We start from the raw sequence: 21,469 nt of genomic DNA, 5'->3' as shown, positions 1-21,469 counted from the left end.
ACATTTGCAAATGTGCTTACCGTGTATCATGGTTGAATTCACTCCCTCCATCATTCTTTATCCACCCTCCTCCATTCCTGGAGTAGTTTCAACAGGTCCCATCTTTTCATTTTCATAGCAAATTAGATTTAAAAGGCTCTAAGGACTTGAGAAGTAAATAAAGTCACTTTTCTTGGGTTCATTGTTTCTACATTAATTTTTTGACCCATGAATTCTTATTGTGAGGGTAGAGAGGTGCTAATGTCCCATAGACTTACTGTTCTCAGAAAATACTTCAAGAAACACCGCATTAGTAATCAGTTATCCTAACTGAGACATTCTGGGAAAATCAGAGAGAGCGTCTGCTTGAGAGACGCTCAACTTGCTTCTTTGGTTATTGTTCATAAAGATTATTTCTGAAATAGACTTGTAGATTTGACTAGAGACATGTGAATAAATGATTAAGACAAAAAAACCTTAATCTCAGAAAAAGAAAACATTTTGGGGGTTAAAGCTTCATATCATCGCACCAAAAGCATGGTCCAAGTGTTCTGAGAACCCACGGAAAATAACTGTGGCCTTAATGAAATCTCCTTATTCTCGTCATTCACTGTGGATGCGTGAAACACATTAATTTTTGCTGAGCATCTGCAGATTTTGAGTATTGTCAAATGCACACACAAAAGACTTGTATGCTTCACAAATAAATGCTATACGTGATACTTCGTGGCACAAGAGCACACAGGAGTACATACGTACACATGTCTTTGTTGCTTATAAATTAGTCACCAAAAGTAAATATACAGCCAGGAGGGGTTGATTTCTTACATTTAAGCATTTTCCTCTTTTTCCCCCTAAAATTAGCACTTTCTATTTAAAGTCATTCTTGATATTATTCTAGTACTTTCTGTGATAGCTCCTCATGAGTGGAAGAGAGAGGTGTCCAGTTCTGTAACACTGGAAAGACGCTGAATCAAGAATGAACTAAAATTAAACTTCTTGTTGAGGTCCTATTATTAACATGATTCTGTATGGCATACAGATAAGAGGATAATATTGTATTTGTTTTTATTTACCAATAATGCATGTACTACTTTGTTGTATATTCATAAAGGGCTAAATTATTGTCAGTTTAATGTAAGATTAATGTCCTTAAGAATTAGGTATTACTTTGGTTTAATCATTTTATGAACACTCATTCATCTTACTCAAATCAAATGATGAAGTAGTATTGCTTTTATAGCCCTATCAATGAAGGGAGCTCATCGTTCAGTATGATTTTTTTATTATTGTTATATAATTATTATCTAATTTAAGTTATCAAAAGACAAAATAATTTAAAGCTTAATAAGCAAAAAGTCTTAAATCTGAAGTTCACTGAAATCAAAACATATATGGATGTATAACAAAGCAGCATACATTTTAATTTGGAAAAACTTGTAGCTAAGCCAATTACTCATTTTGAAATTTTAAATATTCATAAAAGTAACTTAAATTTATCTGGTCCTAGAGTATTGACTTTCTACAAAGGGCAACAATGCATACAGTTTGAAGATATTCTATGTATATATTTAAAATGTGTCAGCTCTGGTTAGGTTGTTGTGTATAGAGACTGAGTGAAACTGTGCTAACCAGTAGTCACCTCCTGAGCTAAAAAGAGCTGGCACTGAAGCTTTGTGGTCATTTACTCCTTCTGGTTCAGTACAAAGATTGCAAAGAGCTTTTCAAAACTGTGGGGCAAGTTCATGGGTTATGACACAATTATGTATATGTACACCTACCTTCCTTAAGTTAAACTCACTTTTCAACCCTGTAACAATTTCCTAGAATTCCTAATAAGACCTTTGTCAATAAACGCAAACTCAGCAGCATTTTCATGAGTCTTTTTAATGTTTAAATCAAATTAGGTCACTTATCCTACACATTCCATTTCATAAAATTTGCCACCTATAATTGTTACCTTTTTTCTTTGTCAGCATTTATTTATGTGAGAACATGAATTTGTCTTATTCTTACTGTATTTTCATTCCCATCTCTGTGCCTGATGCATAGAAGATGTGGAATAAATCTTTGTGAAATGAACTAATGACTAGTTCCTGTGTTGATTACTTCCTTCTTTCTTGAGTTGAACTGTGAGCCTCTTCAGGGGAGAGTTTGGCTTTCTTTATCTTTTAGGAACCCTCAGTGTGTTTCTCACTGAATTAACCCTATAAATCTCACATGTCTATTTTCTGTCTCCCCTCCTAGTACAACTTTCTTGAGGTCAATGATTGTGCCTTACTCAACTTTGTTTGGTGCTGGGGGTTAAATCCAGGGCTTTGAGCATGCTAGGCAAGTGCTCTACCACTGAAAGAGGTACATTATCTACCCCTTACTCAACTTTTTATTCCCAGTATTTAAACAACTTAAACAATTGTTTTGAATTGTTTTGAATGAATGAAGTAAAATTCATAATCTTGTGCAATAAGCAAACACACCAAATAAATCCACCACAAGGAAGACTATAACAATATCGCTTTAGTATTAACAAAAGGCCCCCTGCATGCTATAAGAGAAACAAAAAAAAAAAAAACCAAAACATTGAGATAGGCGAGATTTGCTTAGATAAGGCAGATCTGAGAAAGTCTTATGGAGAAGACCTGCAAGGACAAGTAAATTTTCAACAAGCAAAGATGGTGCAAAGGCATTAAGTGCCCCTTTCAAAAAAATACATTTGCTTTTGGAAGAAGGGGAGAAGAGGTAAAGACAAGTTATAGCTAAATTACACTAAAGAAGAATATGAAAAGATATAGCAGAGGTATGTTCGGAGAGATAGTAAGAAAACAAGATTTTGACATGATGGTTAGGTCTTTAAATGCCAGTGAACTGAAAGTGAGAAGGATTTTTTTCTATTGTCTCCAAAGCTAAGCCCTAACGTTAAGAATAATGGGGAATAAACATGCTACATTTTAAAGTGTGGTGCTAGACATTAATGTAAAATTTATTCAGAGTCAGTGAAACTTCATTGCCATCAACAGCCTAGATAACAATTAGGTATTTATTGAGAAGGCGATTTCTTGAAATAAGGGAATTAATAAGAGTAGAGGGTGTTGTGATACAGACATTATCTCTTCTGGCCATGCTAGTCTTCAGCCAAGAGAAGGAGACTACAAGAACACTCACCATGTCTAGAATTACTACCACAGAATAGTAATTCCAAAACCCAAGTCAGATGCTTGTTGTTCCAGGCAAGACTCAGGCATGAGGCCACATGATGAAGAGAGAGACTACACTTGTGTGGAGCTGACTAGAGTTGCTAGTGAAGGAAAGACCAGAAGAGAGGAACAGGTGGTCATAAATCCATTTGGTAGGTTAAGGATGGGTAAGTTTTCTCATGGCCCACAAGGAAACTGAAGAGGATTGCATGACTCCAGTCATCTCTAATGGACCCACCTAAAGGAATCCCTGCTAGGGAGAGGAGATCCCAGTAAAGGGGACAGAGGTTTGTCATAGGAAGTCAGGGACTGAGATGGAAATGCATCTCTGGAATCTGGGAATAGTGCAAGGCAGAGCTCCCCACAGCATCTCCCATAGAGGGCATAAATGTATCCCTTAAGACAGAGTTAACATTGAATGGTGCCATGACAGAACATGGTGATCCTTAAACAGCTGTAAATACTACACCTTTCCTCTCTCCCTTCCTCCCCACCTGCACCTTGAAGTGTCCAAAGAGGAAGAGGAGAATTTGGATCAAAGAAAATGAAAGGTTATGACGTCCCTTCTCCACCATTGGTCCCAGACCTCAACTGGACAGGAGATGCTTTGAATTAAACAGGAAATTGAAGTTTTAATTTATATTGGACTTGAGTTAATACTGAAGAAGAGGCTTTCTAATACCCCAAAGTGACAGAAAACAGTGTAATCTGCCCAAAATATCATCAAAGGTGATGTCCACAGTAGAAAAAAAATAAAATTTTTACCTGATGGTTTCAGTCCATCTAATAAGCTAGTTGTACTAGGGGAAGTAGTCAGCATATTTTTTCTGCTTGTGATGGAGGGTTAGTAGGTGTTTTTAAGGAAAGAAAATGCTATGGACTGATTTGTGCTTCTAGAGCTCTCAGTTATGACTATGTGTAAGTGCCTAAAATAATGGTCCTTGCTATATGCTGGATTGTCAGAGACATCAGTTTCATGATAGGTCCCTACATGGTAGAAGTGAAATGCCTTCTTGAAAAAGGAACATATTTATTCCCTTTATACTAATTCCCCAAACAGAAAAGGATGACAATTCCTTATTAAACTACCACAAATACCCAGAAAAAAATTAAACCTGTTAATTGACCTTTACTATATCCATGAGCACATCTGACTTAAGCTGTAGAAATCCTGCCTTTCTGACATCGGTGTCTTCTTTTTAATCATTTCTGTGTGCATCTTGAAAATACTTTGTACTTGACAGTATCTCTTGAGAAAATGGTTTAGCTGGCACACATTGGCAAAGAGCAGGTGAATCCATAGATTTACTGCCTTCACCCTGGACCCTCTGTGCTCCACTTTAGGAGCCTAAAGTGCAGAACAGAGGAATGTGGATAGTAAGTAGACACTTTGGTCTTGTTCACCAGTGTTATGAAGATACAAAAATAAGACCTAGACAATGCAATAGAGAATTTGATATATTTAGATGGTCACAAGCTGAATTTTGCTTGTCACTGTTATAAAGAGGTGAGGAAAGGCTTTTTAAAAACTGTTTTTAAGACGCAAGGTGTAGGAGTTAAGATCATCCCTATAACTTGCTAAAACTGATTCTAACAATACACAGTGCCACTTTCAATCTGTTGGACTCTTATGCAACTAGACCTTCACTGGCAGTGAAAGCTGGGTCAGGACTGATAAACTTTTCCAAAAGCTGTATCTGCAGGCCTTTCACAAGCCTTCCAAGGCCCATCACCTCCAAATCTCTTCCTCCAAGCTGGAGCCAAGCCTAGCCTGTTGGTTAGGATCAACACTCAGTGTTCTCCCCTTCCCTTCCTTTCTCTTCACTTCCTTTTCAGTCCCTTCCCTTCTTTTCCCTTCTCTTCTCTTCTGTTTTTTTTCTCTTCTCTCCACTAGTCTTCTTTTGATCAACTGTAGGATCTCTCCTTTTCATCTTGTAACCCCAATGCCAAAAAAGGGAAAATTTCTGAATGGCATTATATAAACCATAATAGGATTATTCTGAATAGTACTTTTCAAAGCAATCAGTTGTAGTGATGCAGGCACAACACCTTCTGTCTCTGAGTCTATGTGATCATGCCGCTATTCAGAACCACCAGTGGACAGTTCAACTGAATGTCATATGAACCCTCAAATGAAAAGAGGGTTAACCTGAAAGCAAGATTTGGGATTTTGTCCCATTATCCTAACATGTTTTCCTACCAATATCTCAGCTAGCTCTGCATCATGGACAATCACTGCTCATTTTTGTCTGAATAGCTGCCCAATTTTGAGTTTACTGCCTTGATTCTCACCAGTAACACCTAAATGTCAGGCATTTCAAGTCAAAAATGAGCCAAGCAAAACCCAGGAATTAGCAGGAGCCACAGCCAAGACCGGAACAGCTACAGGATGAGCATCAGTCCTCTATGCCAAATGAACCTTGTACTTGATCATACAAGCGCCTTGCTCTATAATCAGCAATAACGATTGCCACCTTGGAATAATGTGCCTTGTCTGATAATCCCTAACTGGAGTTTGATGCACAACTTCAATTTGTCACATCCAGTCTGTTCTGAAATAGCAAAACAGGAAATAGTCACTTATCATCTCCTGATCATTTATCATGACTTCCCGATTAATTTTTAAAAATGAAGTATTGTAAAAGTCTGCTTCTACTCTCCTTAATTGTGTATTTTGAAGATAAATTATATTACTATCTGTGAGATAGTCAGATCACAAGATATAAATAAAGGGACTTTATACATTTCATTCTAGCATCAGGTAAAATACAAAACAGCAGCCAACATTTCCTGTGGCAGTGACCTTAAATTCTGCATGACAGCTATTAAGTTGGAGAATTGGAGGACATTTTAGGTTTTGACAATGTCTTGATTGGGGATCACAAAAGTGCATTTCTATAAAGCGAGTAACACAAAAGATTCAACCAAATCAGTAATTTTTAATGGATCTGTGCTCCACACAAACGAAAGTGGAGTTTAAAAGCCAGCACCACAGTGTGACTGCAGAACCTGGTCATATCATGCCATCCTGACATTCAGTGAAGTCAGTTGGTGCTCAGTAAATATCATTTCCCTTCCTGCACTTTCCATCAACTGCTGTTTGATCTTTAATCTGGTTTGGACTTTTTCTTTCCTATATCTTGATCATTTAGTACTGACAGAATGCCTACTGTGTGCCAGGTGGTGTTCTGTGTCCTGGAGATCAGTGACGAATGAGAGGGGGTGCAGACCTTCCCTTGTAGGGCTTCCGTTTAGGAGGAAAAGGACAATAAACCAGAAACAGAAAAACATGACCACCTTGAGGTGTGACAGCTGCTATGAAAGTAATAAAAGAAACCACTAGGACCATGACAGGGTAGAAATGTCTTCTGAAGAGGTGCCATTAGAACTGACAATGAAAGAAGGCTTTGACTCTCTTGTTTTCCTGGTAACCAGTAAAGATTTGATAAATATTTGTAGAATGAATGAGTGAGTGAATAGAGAAAAGGGCTCACAGGTGTTAAAATGCGCATGGGGACAGAGGAGCTGGCAAATGTAGGGACCTCACTAGAAATAATAGTAAGGTCAATGCAGCTTCAGTGTAATAAACGACAGGAGCTGGGGTGTGGTTCAGTGGTAGAGCACTTGCCTACCATTCACAAGGAGGAGCTGGATCTAATCTCTAGCACCACAAAAAAAAACAAAAAGATAAAGATAAAAATAACAAAGACAGAAGTGGCAGGAGTTGATGGAGAGGAGGGAGGCAGGGACTAGGCAATATTTTTTTTTCTTTTTCTTTTATTATTCATATGTGCATACAAGGCTTGGTTCATTTCTCCCCCCTGCCCCCACCCCCTCCCTTACCACCCACTCCGCCCCCTCCTTCTTCCCCCCATCCCCTCAATACCCAGCAGAAACTATTTTGCCCTTATTTATAATTTTGAGGTAGAGAAAGTATAAGCAATAACAGGAAGGGACAAGGGTTTTTGCTGGTTGAGATAAGGATAGCTATACAGGGCATGGACTCACATTGATTTCCTGTGCGTGTGTGTTACCTTCTAGGTTAATTCTTTTTGATCTAACCTTTTCTCTAGTTCCTGGTCCCCTTTTCCTATTGGCCTCAGTTGCTTTTAAGGTATCTGCTTTAGTTTCTCTGCGTTAAGGGCAACAAATGCTAGCTAATTTTTTAGGTGTCTTACCTATCCTCACCCCTCCCTTGTGTGCTCTCGCTTTTATCATGTGCTCATAGTCCAATCCCATTGTTGTGTTTGCCCTTGATCTAATGTCCACATATGAGGGAGAACATACAATTTTTGGTCTTTTGGGCCAGGCTAACCTCACTCAGAATGATGTTCTCCCATTCCATCCACTTACCAGCGAATGATAACGTTTAATCAGCACTAATACCCTAGGCTCATCAGCAGTATGTCAGTAGGGTCACCTTTGCAGATGACTAGCCCAAACACCCTCCAAATACTTAGAGAGGATGGTTTCCTTTGTCAGGTATGTCCAGCACATTGAGGTGTGTTCCCACTTCCAGGTCTTCACACAAGCTCCAGCATCTGCCTAGAACACGCTTACCCCCCCACCCCCCCACCCACAGTGTACCTGCTGATCCCTCTCCTACCCCTCAACTTCTCCCTAGGGAGGCCATGCCTTGTCCCTAAACCTAAATCACATCCCTCTATGACAGCCTCTTCCTGCACACACTGCCTTCCCTTTCTCACACTGTCTTCCATTTTTACCTTGAGTGACTGTTGGTGTCCCCACTAGACTGGAGCACACCGAGGGCAGGGGCTCTTCATCGTTTGTTGTGTTGGTTCATCACCTTTGCCCATGATAGGAACTCACATATCTCCCAAATGAATAATGCCAATGTTGACTCCACACAAAATGACTGGAGGAAACATGTTTAATTTTTTCCTATTTTTGAATTCAGTAACAGTTTAGCTGTTTTGTCTCTGACCTTACAATGACAATGTCTAAGAAAAAAGAGAAAGGTGACAAATGTGTTCAGTCCTTTTACTGACAGCGGTAAAAGCATTTGACTCTGGGCGAATCATTTACCTCTCGCCTTTCCTGGGGAGGGGAGAGGATGGCCTCACACTTGCTGGACATACTGAGGGTTGGGGCAATGAGGAGAGAGGCAGGGAGCAAGAAGGGCCCAAAGTTCCCTGGGAACTTTTTAGTAGCACAAACACTACATCTCAAGATCATAACCACAGTCTTGTAGGCTTATTTGTATCTAGAGGCCTCTCTAAGAAGCCAGTTGTATTTTTTGTTTCAGAGCAAATCTAAAAGAGCAAATACACATGAAGGAAGGTGTCTTTAGTTGAGATAAAGGTCAGTTACAGACAGAAAGATGCATTAACAGCTTAATCATTGCTTATTAGGATAACACTTTTTAATTAAATATTTAAAATTGAGAGGGAGTCTCAGGGAAGCAGTTTACATGTGTATTTTCTTTTCTGACATCAATACTGCCATTGATGAGCAGATCTAATTTCGTTTCACTCTGAGAAAGCAGACAATGGTCAGTTTTCCTCCAGCCGGCTTATTTTACAAGCATTAACGAACAATTAACCAACACTGGCACTCTTTCCATCTGTAATCCTGTAGTAGGATCACTAATCTCTACCACTAGCAGCTAATGACGAAGGTCTCTTAAGCTTTCTTCTTATCCCAGCCAGTTCTTAATACTTGCATAAGTATGTTTTCTGAGGAGGAGGCCCCCTACTGCTATGCAACCCAGGAAGAAAAGCCCAGAGACATTTTTGAAGGGGTTTCTGTTCAATAACACTTCTATGCTTATGTTTGCCTTCCTTCTACAACAAACACCAGCGATCAACAGAGGGCTCTGGGGGTCACGGAGGGCTCTGTGTTTCCATACTTCTAATACTTATAAGAATGTATTCAGACCGCATTATACATACCCCTACCTCCAGTTGCACATGCAGACACCCTAAAGTAGGAGGGAAATGTGACCTAAATAGAATCAAACAGTATTTTTTCTCCATGATTCAGCTTTGATTTGCCATTGAATAACAGTGAGTTTGAGACCACATTGTCATTAAAAATGTATATGCGAAGGCAGATTTATCTAGAAAACCCCACACAAGACAGGTCTTTGGTTCCCTGAATTTAATGGAACTTATATTCAATTGTCTCTCTCTAGTGGGGCAGAAAGCAATTCACCATTTCATTAGAACTCCTCTGTAGGGTCAAGATTTAAAGAAAATGCAGGGTCAAGATTAAAAAAAAAAAAATCCAACTGTAGAGTGGTGCAACTGTAGGATAGCAGCTCAGGCTGAAATGACACATTCATTTGAAAGTACTTTTCAGACTTGTGCATCTTCCTGGGAAAATTAACATTCCACTGAAAGTTGTACTGAAGACTTGATTCCAAGATGAAATTGTTAGAGGAAGTTTAGGCAACAGAAATTCTTCTGGGCTTTGAGTATTGGGATAGAAGGAAGTAATGGCAAAGGCAGCAGTTGGGCCACATGTGTTGCTTTTGCATGGAAATACTGAGACAAAGCAAGGGACAGTGACATGCTCACCAGGGCCAAAGCGTCAAACTTGATATTATCTATATTCTATGGCCCTCAGAAAGTTTTATATTATAAGCCCTACTGATCTGGAGGCAACAAAAGGACCAGGCACCATGACATGTCTGAATGAAATGACCCCAGGACATCTAGGATCTGAGATAGTAGGAAAGAAGGCTGATGTGGCAATCCTACATGAGCCACTCATTTCTTGAGCCTTAACCTTCCAAAGTTTCCAATTACCCACAACCTTTGATGTACTACAATTTGGGAAATTGAAGATACATCATATACTAAAAAAATACTAATAAATAAAAAAGTTACACTATTCTGCAACATTCCAAAATGAAAGGAATTTTTTTTTCGCCAATCATCTCACTTTAGTTTTTCCATTCAGAATGCTGAAAAATAACTTTTTTTCCTCTCTAGCATTCAGAGCTACAGCAGTGAAAATGAGGCTTTAGTGGACAGAGCAGCTTTGAACTAAAAGTTTGGAAGCTGAGTCCTATTCACACACAGCTACTGATCCCTTGTGTGATGTTATACAAATCACTTAACCTCACTGCCCTTCTGCTTCCTCATTCATTCCACAGAGACAATGCTACCTGCCCCTCCCTACCTCTGGAGCTGTGAGGGTGAGTGAGCTACGTCTGCAAAGCATTTGAAAATGCCATTGGTTAGTGTGAGGCTCAAACAGTTCAAAACACTGAAAAAGACCTATAATGTAATAAGGCACAATGAAAATAAGGAGAGATTATAAGATAGGGAAGCATGGAGGTCAAGAACCTTTGCCACCAAAAACTTAGTAGTTGTGAGCGTTGAAAGCTAATCTCAGTGGCAGAGTATTTGCTTTTTCTACTCTTTAACAATCCCTGAACTGATCTATTTCATTTAAGTGAGTGTTTGGACAAAAGTAGTAAAGTTTTAAAGGGAGTGAATGACTCGATATTCTGTGAACCTCAGATTGTTGTTTATTAACCCCCAATTTGGAAGAAATTTGAGATTATTTATTATTTTCACTCTCGCAAACATTGTCTTCACTGCCCCATGAACATGAATACACCATGTTCATTTCTACCTCTAATCTTTCTACGTGTTGCTTACCATATTACCCTCTCTGCCCGTGGAAATCACACTCGTTTTTTCACATTCCAGTTAAAGTCTCACCCAGCCCTCCCATCAAGGAGTCTATGACAATCCTCAAGGTCACATGTTTGTACAATCCCCAGGGATTTTCTTCTCATATTTCATTGTCTAGAACTAACTTAGAGCTACTCATGAAGTCTGGGTCCACCACTTACTATCTATTTGCTGAGACATGTAGCAGAGTCAGTGTTTGATTAAACAACTTTTATTAAATATAAATGATTTATCAATTAATAAATTGATGAATCAATTTATAAATCAACTGATTTTGGGGTGTCCATATACCCTAGGAACTGAAGACATACACATACGAAGGGGAGAGTGTCCTTAATGTCAAGAAATTTTCAACTTGATGGGAAAAGGATCCAGCACATGAGTGAAATAAGTGCTAAATTGTATCATATTGATACAACTGAAACAGAAATTCAGAGCAGAGAAAGAGAAGAATAGCCAAGAATACAAAGCAATTCTAACATAGCATCTGTTTTTCCACCATGGATCACGTCCTCCCATCCACTCCAGTCTTCCTCCTTCTTCTGCCCACCAGTCTGCCATGTGCCAATCCAATTCAATTCACTTCACAATCTATTGAGCCCATATAGCTAAACATTCCTGCACAGGAAAAATTATAATTATCTTCTAAAACAAAAGAGGTGGACAAAACAGACAAAACAGATTCCAATATCTATACTTATTAAAGGATGTTAAACTTATGGGAGGTTCTTGGGAGAAGACCGGCTACATCCCAGGTTATTCCGTAAGTTCAAATCTGCTATGCTCCTCCTTTTGAGAATTTCTCCTTATCCCATCATTTCATTGATTTAGCTAACCTGAACATCAACTCTGTAAATAGGAGGTTTTGATCTAGAAGGAGAAGTAAAATATGTATATACATAATCAAAATAAAGAAAGAAGGTGTTAGTTGTCTTATGAGAGGTGCAGATGAAATGCTATGAAATCACTTCTAGCCAGGAGAGGTCAATAAGAGCTTCTTCAACAAGAAAAAATATGGGCAGAGGGGAGAAATGACCCAAGCCTCGTATGCACATATGAATAATAAAAGAAAAAATATGGGCTGAACGTATGAGACAGATGAGAATGGGACATGTAAAAATGATGAGGAAAGAGAATTATTAAAGCCATAGAAAAGATTTTTAAAGTATGTATGTGTACATACATGTGCATATACATGCTTGAAAAATACATTTACACACACGTTCACAGAAGAGTTATGTTATCGTTACCTGGTAGAAGCACAGAGAGTTGAAGTTAAAGATGCAGACGTAAACTTGAAACATAACGTAGAGGGAATTGGACCTCATTGTATGCATAACAGAGAGCCAATAAAAGTTTCTAAGAAATACCATGTTGTTTGTGTCAAATAAGAATAAAGTCTAAGAAGAGAATCTTTTACCTAATCATTTCTTTAATTCTGACTATTCATATAAGTACATGCTGTAACTATACCTCAAGAGATAGCCTTAATTTTTATTTCCATTGTCTACCTTCCCTTTAGATAGGAGTTTATTGCTTGTGCTATGGTAGTACTGGAATGTTCTCACTCTGTCTTGCTGTGTGCATGCCATCAACCTAAAAATAGATGCTAATTAACAAGGTTATTTCTAACTTACATTGTTAAAAGAGAGGAAAACAGTGATGAAACACATATAGAGTATCAAATTAACCAAGGACAGAACCAAGTTCTAGTTCAAAATCCCCACCTCACTGATATTCAATTCACTAAATAGTCTCTATTTTTCTAAATCAGAGAGTCATTACCAAATTTCCTATCCCTGATGTGATAATATAGTGTGATAAGACATGCCCCAACAGAACACAAATTGGCTTTTGGAGCCTAGATGGTACGTGGAGTGTGTGGATGGTAAAGCAAATAACTCACTCTGTTATCTGTTGTCTTTGAACCAACAGATTACATGGTTCACTGACTATCTGAATAACTTTTAAACAGTTTGTTCATGTCTATTTACACATACTCCACAGAAATATATTAACAGCTGAGGAACAGCTGTAAAACTTACATGGTGAGATGGATAGATGAGAGCAATAATCTCTCTATGCATGTTCTATAGAGAAGGCAAAAGTTTTACATGGTAAAGGAAATGGGGAAAACACATAAGTACATTTGCATGTTGCTGCCACTATAAAGTATGAATTCCACACAGTATTGCAGGCAAGCAAAGAAAGCATATCATATGATCTTCTAGAAATCATCTCTCTAGAATATAGTATAATATGTATTTTACCAGTGCGTCTGTAGTGCCTAATACAAGGCCTGGCTCTTAGTGCACAGATGAGAAATGTTTGCTGAATAAGTAACTGAAGAAAGTATGAATAAAATCAGATTCTGAACCGGCTTTCCTATCTTCCATTTCTTCCCACTCTTCAACTTGCCTGTACTGTGATAGGTAGGTCAGGGTACTATACAATTCAGAGTTCCTCAGGTATGGACAGCCACTACACCTTTGTTCCTGATCTTCCCTCAGCCATAATGCCTGAGCTTTGCCAAGGCACAACTCAATATCCACTTCCTCTAAGCTTTCTGCCTTGTAGTAATTAGAACTAGTTACATACATTTTCTCACTCCTCTGCCATGCTAAACGCCTTAAAGGTGATTTGACAGCTGTGTTGTGCTTGTCTTTGTGCTTCCCTGGTGCATCATACAGTACTGAGAACAGAACCTTCTAAAATGGGCCAAATTAAAAATCACTCTTGAGAATTAGGACCTGGATAATATGCCCAGGAAAGAAAAAGGCAGCAAACAAAATGGCAAAAACCCAGAACCTGGGGACCAGTTTACATTACTTGGCATTTCCAAAGTTAAAAATTTATTTATTAAACTAGGCTTGGCAGTTAGGCTTAGGCTAGGCAAAGTCCAGATCAAATGCTATCCAGCCTCTCCTGTTGATTTTCAGATTCTATGCTCAATATTTTCAAACCACTTCTTTAGTTTTCTTTCTTTTTTAGATAGGGTTTTGTTATATAGCACAAGCTGGCTTCAAACTCATGATCTGCCTGCTTCAGTCTTCTGAATACTGAGATTACAGGTGTGCACCACCATGCTCAGCTTCTAAACACACTCTTAAAGCAAAAATGCTATCTTTTATGCCTAGGAGCATGTCCTCAGAACCATAAACCAGAACATTTCTGAGGATCCAATTATACTTCTAAAATTATGATTGAAAGAACTGCATTCTTCTACTCCCAAATGAACCAGCAACCAAGCCACAAGATTGTCATTACAATGTTGACACCCAGAAAGTTTCAAGACTCAGAGCATCCAACTCATGTATGTCTCCCAGTGAGGTTCTTTGTCATGTGAACCAAACTTTCCTAAACTTACTCAGACTTTTAAAAACCCAGTTTGTAATCCAGCTTCTTGGTACTTTACTTAAATTTATGGACTAAGATGTCTGGTCAATTGTGTAAATGCTGTAAGTCAGTTGGGGGAAAGAAGGAAGCAGGATAACTCTAACAAACCCCTACACATTCTATTTTTCCCATCAAAGTCTAGCTAAATTAAACCTAGAGAGTAAAACAAAGATTTTCTTCCTTTTTTGTTTTTTAATTAGCTAACTCTCTTATTTCCCCCATGACTTAGATCATTTAAAGCATATCAATCAAAACCACCATCATTCATAGCTCAATTGCCTGAAGTTGGTGCTTGTTCAAAGGGACTTAAACAAGTTGCCAAAATGCAGAAATAAAGAATTCTGTTTTAGACAAAAATATTTGACGTGCTCACGCTCATATGCACCCAACTTCATGCTAGTTCATTTAGTACCCAGTCATCTAGTATTTATAGTTACTTTTCCCTGTGGGCTAAATACCTGTGACTTTTTTCCCCTATAAGCAAATTTTACAAAGAAAATTCCTGAGTGTCAATTGAAAATTAAAATTATTTCCAACCTTTATTTCAAGGCCTTTAAATATTACTGCCTCTGCTAGTGCCATTACTTAATGCCAAGTTCTAAAAGCAAAGTTCCAGAAGTAATGACCTTTCCCTTTTGCTGCCAAAGCTGCCAAAGCTGCAGTCACTAAGGACAATCTTCAGAAGCTTGGCTTTGTTGCTAGAGCAACCAACCCGATTTTAAGCATTTTTCCATATCTTCTTTTAGAGAATCCTAAACAGCAATAAGATACATCTGAACAAATCCAACGTGATACACGTTAAGCTCATTTTTAAATTCTGACCTAGCTATAAGAAAACTAAGAACCTAGTCTGGGAAAGATTTGAAACAACAAACACTTTTTGTGTGGGAACTGCCTGGCATGTGCCACCTTCGGGCCAGTCTCTGTTTCCCCAGGGTGAGTGGTCACAGTCAAAAGGAAAAGACTGATGAGGCCACCCCTGCTTTATCCAGCTCCACCCCTCCAGCCATCTCAGGATTAAGATGCTTCACAGTGTCATACATTTCTGTTTACTTGTACTGGTCAGGCAACAAGCAGATTTGGGACCTTTCACTGAATGTTTAAAAACTAGAGCACTTAAATGCAAGCGCCCTAGCTAGCTAGTAATGTCAAGGTCCCTGCTACCATGAACTGATTTTTAGTTTACTTTTGTTTGTTCTGTATTAAAAAGCCTGACATAATTTTCAGGAATAAGATACATATTAATTTCAAATATTAACAAGCACATCATGCAGAAGACACAGACCCCTGTATTATTTATTATTTACAATTTCAGTCACAGCAACCAAGTATTTGCTGCCCACCTACTCTCTACAAACAGTGCAAGTCAGTTGTCTGCATGTAGCTGGAGCCTTCACTGTGAAAGAGTGAAAGAGGAGAGTAGGCTGTCCTATTAACCAGTCAGCGAGGGTACTTAGCAGGTACCTAAACCATATGGGAAACACAAGAATGTCACACATTGCTGCCTCAAATAGCTAGCACAATCTAATGGCTTGGGGTGGAGCCCTGAATAAAATAGGGGACAACAATGTTAACAGAGAGTTAGGGAAACTAGAGACAAGGAAATAAACTGTGAGGTTTAACATGGCTACTACTTGAACACACCCACAAATCAAAGACAATTGTCTTTGCTCCATTCATTTCTCTAAGACCAGGGTATGAAGGTGCCAACTTTTGATTCCTAGAATGTGAGATAAAGTGTCCTAAATTATTAATGATTACATTACGATTACTAAAAAACTAATTGTTAATTTTATCTGTTCATCATAAAACTTCCATTAACTTGAAGCCCAGTGGGCGATTTGAATAATCTCATCCAGGAGGCTCTTAAATGATGTTTTAATGATTCCTCCTTTAATTCTCTTTTGTTGAGACATACATGGATCATGAAAGACGATGTGCACTTACTTCCTAGTGCTAGTTTTTAAATGCATAGCTCTCAAATGGTTCTCACTGGGATGATTCTGTTTCTCTGAACATAAAAATTTGACCTCTGGAGCTCTCTTTACCTTCTGTGGAGGTTTGCTCAGATGTTCCTCTCACCTGAAAGAATTTTTTTATTTTCCTCTAAAATAAGATAGAGAGTGTGCACTTAGTGCCATGCTCAGTTTAACAAGAATATCATAAAATCCCACCTCTTTGCAAAACTTAGTCTTACACTGATCTTTCCCCTTAGAGATCCTTCTGCCTGCATCAGACTCTGGTCTTGCCACTCAGCAACTCCACATAAAGTTCTGCCTTGTCTCTAACTAAATGCCACACTTCCAAAGGAAAGGTATTCCTTTTATTTCATTTATATCTGGATTGCCTATGACATGTTTGAGAACAGATTAGGTGTGTTATAAATGTTATTTGAGAAGATAGAAATAAAGATGACAGTCTTTGCAAAGTGTGACATCTGGTTTTAAATTACTTTTATATTTGTCATTTGTTTTTTACAATCTTGATAGTTTTAGATAAGACTTCTACATAATTAAGTAGGTGAATCAGTCATTGATTAAATATTTATTAAATATCTACTATGGGTCCAATACTATGCTAGTGCTTAAAAAATTTTAAATAATTCATAAGTCCTGTTCCCAAGGTGCCTGTGATCTAGAACTGTCTGATAGCCAATTTTCTACTTTGAGATGTGACCACATACAAGTTAGTGGTATGATTAAACATCTGGCAGCCTCACAAACATGTAGCTAGACTTTAAAATGGAATACTTCAGGACGTTGTATACACAATTATTCAAATACAGAATTAATTCTGGAATACTGTGAAAGGAGTCAAACAATGAAGAGGAAACCTTACAAAGCAAAATAAAAACCTATGAAATTATATCCATCTCTGCCTTCTTTGTCTTTCTTTCATATCAAATCAGTGGACATTCTATTGCTAAAACAAAAAAAAAAAAAGGAAAGAAGGAAGAGAGAAGGAAAAAATACCATCTATAATGTAATATCCAGTTTCTATGTCATTGTTAATGCTCTTTATTTAGGTCATCCTCATTTCTCACCTGAATTTGTAGTTTCTTCATGTGCCTGTCACTAATCACAGCATTACTTCTAGAGTTTCTAAGACAGATATAACTATGTGACTCTCATACTTCAAAGTCTTCAGGGTACTGCCTTGCCTAATCCACAGCATGACATATAAGACCCTCCAGAAATGGCCCTCAACTGTGTCCCTCCATTCCATCTCTCCTCCCTCTCCAAGTCAGACACAAGAAACTTGCTGGTTCACTCACTTCTTGTTCATTGATTAGTTCATTTATTCTGTCAAAACACACTTATTAGGCTATTGTGGAAAACCTTTGCTAAGCACAGAGAATATAAATGAGCTCAGAGTCCCATGGTAAAGACAGTGGTCAAATGGCAAGCAGTCACTAAGTAGCAGTGACAAGTGGCGTGCACAATTGACTTGCTCACTTCCCTAAACTCTATAGTAAGGAGAAAAAACCAAAAGGATTCAGACATTTCACTTATTACTTAGCCTGGCAACCAAAGCAAGATCAGCATGGTGTCACCACCCCCCCACCCCATCTGTATTCCCACAGGATGGTACTAAATTGAATGGGCCAGATGACAGAAGGCATGAGTGGTAGGCTGCTCTGCTATGGAGAAGCCAACTCCAAACTACAGACACATAGGTAGTTCCATAGACTTGCACAAAAGCCTGAAGCTGTGTTTTAAGGGGAGGGGAGCAAGAAATGAAGTGGGACATCCTGTGCCCAGCTGAAACAGGGAGATGAATAAAGAACTGCCTCATGGCAGCTCCACAACACAGTGCCCATGGAGGCTTTTCTCCTGTTACTCCAGGAGGACTCACAGGGCACTCAACCAGAGTCAAGTCAGGTCATGGCCCAGCTTTGCCATGCAGAAATGTGCAAGGTTGTAAGGGCCTCGTGACTGAGCCATTCCTCTAACACAAGTAAAGAGAATTGGAGTCTAATGAGTGTAATAGGAGAAAATTGCTCGGTACTGTAGGAACCCATGGGAGGAGCCTGGCAATATTTCTCCTCCATATATGTGTGTCACCTCAAACCCAGGGTGAAATTTGTCTTCTCCTGCCATTGCAGACTTAGTGAATTGTTCTTTCCTCTGTATGTTCATAGACCCTAATTCATGCATGTGCTCATTGCTTGCCAAGGATCGTTCATTTGCTTACAGACCAGGAACTGACTAAGGCACTGTAGATACTACAGCAAACAGAGCAGGTGAAGAGCCTTTCCCACGCAGCTTACTTGTGTCCCTGTCTCTTTTGCTTCTCCTGTTCATAACTTCAGCCAAATCCTACATTTCCAAGTAACAAGGATCCCTTGAAAGATCAGAAACATCACTTACTTCCTTATTTTAAGCTGTATTTCAGTTACGGTAGGAGAAGCAAACCAATAAAGCAATTTTTAACTTATATAACAATGCAATAAAATTTTGCAAAACTTGTTTTTGCCATGTAGACATCTAAACTCACTGAATTGAATCACATGTCAATTCTTTAAACATTAGCATTTTTCTTAATGGATATTTGCAATGATGCAAAAACAAAGTTTTGATAGCACTGTGTGAGGAAGTACTCTTCTGGTCAGAACATTGATCCCCGGGCTCACGACATCACTCAGCTGTATATAAAAATAGCAGGGCATGCACAAATAGATAAATACCACATGTTTCCACCTATCTGTGCAAACTGAAGTTTCTGGTTCAAAAAAGTAGAGAACAGTATAGAGGTTACCAGAACCTGGAAAGTGTGGGAAGGGAAAGAAGAAGAGAGGATGGTTAATGGGTACAGGGTGCAGTTTTATAGAAGGAATAACTTCTAATATTCTATTGTTCAGTAGGATAATTGTGGTGGACAACAATTAATTGAATATTTCAACATAGTTACTAGAAAGGACTTTGAATGTTCCCAACACAAAATATGATATATGTCTGAGGTGACAGTTATGCCAATTACTTGATCTGATCTTCATGCATCATATGCATGTATAAAAATCTCAGATTGTACCCATAAATATGTACAATTGCCATGTACATTAAATATATAAATTAAACTTAAAATTTTTAATTAATTTTAAACATAATACTATAGAATGAACTCTATCACCCTGAGGAAAAAGGCTGTACTGCTGTGTTCAGCACACAGCCTAGAGCCCTGCAAGTGGTAGAATGTAGTGGCTAGACACATGCATTCTAAGCTGGACATCTGTGCTTAACCATGGTTCACAGGTCATGGAATTCAAAAGATCACCAAGCCTCCATTTTCTCTTTGTAAAATATAAATTGTTAAAGAGATTAAATAAATAATGTGCTCAGCAGAGTACACGGCACCAAATAAGGACCCTGCCTGCATTAGTTATTAAGTTATTGATAAACATTTGCTGACTGAATGGTCATTCATGAATGGCAAAGGCCATAATTGGCTTCTGAACTTAACTGACATCCATATATCCACATACTGTGTCCTACTGCTGTGCCATTCTAACCATTGGTTCCTTCTCCACCTCTGTCCTCAGGTTTCTACTTCAGCCTCTTTTTTGTTCCATTCTACCTGCTACTGCCTAGATATTGACTAAGCATTTCAACTCCAAATATTTCTCTTCTTTGGTTTGACAGACTGGAAACCCAATCTCTACCATCACCACCAACTCCAGCTTTGTAGACACACACACACACACACACACACACACACACACACTGTCCTGATCACAAGGTGCAGTCAATCTCTCTGTGAACATGGTCTCATTCTTGACCATCTCTGAGAACTTTCTTGAGCACTGACCCTAACTTGGGAATGACAAAAAGGACAGAAGGTATTATATTTTAAGATTATAAAACTGACAAGACATGAGAATAACACTGGTAGCACACTTTAACTATAAAGACATTTATTTACTGGAAGTCCTCTTCACTAAAAAGCAATGGTTCTGTAAGGTCTTAGCTCATCTTGTTAACAACTTCCTATCTCAGAATGTAGAGATAGGGGATAGGGACAAATAAAACAATTCATCTAAGGTAAATTATAATTCACATGAACTGGGTAGTAAAGTATGACTAGAGTCCATGATAGAGAAAAAAAGAAAGGTTTCACAAAATCATAAAAACACTCCATATTTTGTAAGGGTTGGTATAAGTCCCAGAGAAAACAAATAATCTACTGGATGGTCCTAAGAAGAGGGACACTGTTAAAAAAAAAAAAAAAACAGAATGATGCAAAAGGATTTTCAAATTGAATGGCTTATCCCAAAGAGAAAAAAAATGAGAGGCTAGTTGTTAAGACCATTTGTTGGTACCTTCTCCAGCGTTATTCCATCTTTCTCATGCCAACAAGACCTTTGTTTTAAATTGTGAAATTCCTCCCTTCTTTCATTTAGATCAGTGAACTTAGGTTCCTAAATGCTAACACGGCGCCTGCCCAGTTCCCTGATCACACAGATTTGTTTAGAGATTAGCATTAATCCAGTTGGATACAATAAGATATGAGAAGATAATTTCTAGGATTTGTAAAAACAAACAAACAAGACCTCCTCATTCTGTGATGTTATCAAAGTTCCTCCATATAAGCACACGAATGAGGAAGCACGTAGAGCCAACATCTACTGGAAGCCATATTCCAATGCAGAAAAGCTTTCTTGAGACTGGCAAAGAATGGGAAGGACATAAAGCCACAATGTAAAGAAAATAAGATGTAAAAAATTGATTCCTAGTTTTAAGCTACACCTGAAAATTTACCCTGATACATGTTTTTTATATGAGCTAATAAACTTGCCTTATTGTTTAAGTCAGTTTAAGTTGGTTGAATATTTCTTACAATATAAGGAGTCCTTGTGAATACAGACCATAAGAGCGGTACATGATCTCTTTACTGAAATCAGATTTTTAAAAGATGGGAATGAATATAAAAGTGGATCTATTCAGTAAAAATGGTATTAAAACATTAAATGCTGAAGTAAAGAGACTCTTTAAAATGACAATGTTAACAAAATGATCTTTTAATATTATGTTGGGAACAAGAGGAATGGCTCAGCAACTAAGAGAAAGGATGGACAAATGGTACTACATGAAATTAAAAAGCTTCTGCACAACACAAGACATGGTCACCAAATTGAAGAGGCAACCCACAGAATGGAAGAAAATCTTTGCCAGCTATACCTATGACAAGGGATTAATAACCAGAATATATAGGGTGCTCAAAATACTAAACTCCCTC

This window comes from Castor canadensis, chromosome 6 (assembly GCF_047511655.1).
Source record: "Castor canadensis chromosome 6, mCasCan1.hap1v2, whole genome shotgun sequence".
Taxonomy (NCBI): domain Eukaryota; kingdom Metazoa; phylum Chordata; class Mammalia; order Rodentia; family Castoridae; genus Castor; species Castor canadensis.
Note: the sequence above shows the minus strand (reverse complement) of the source record.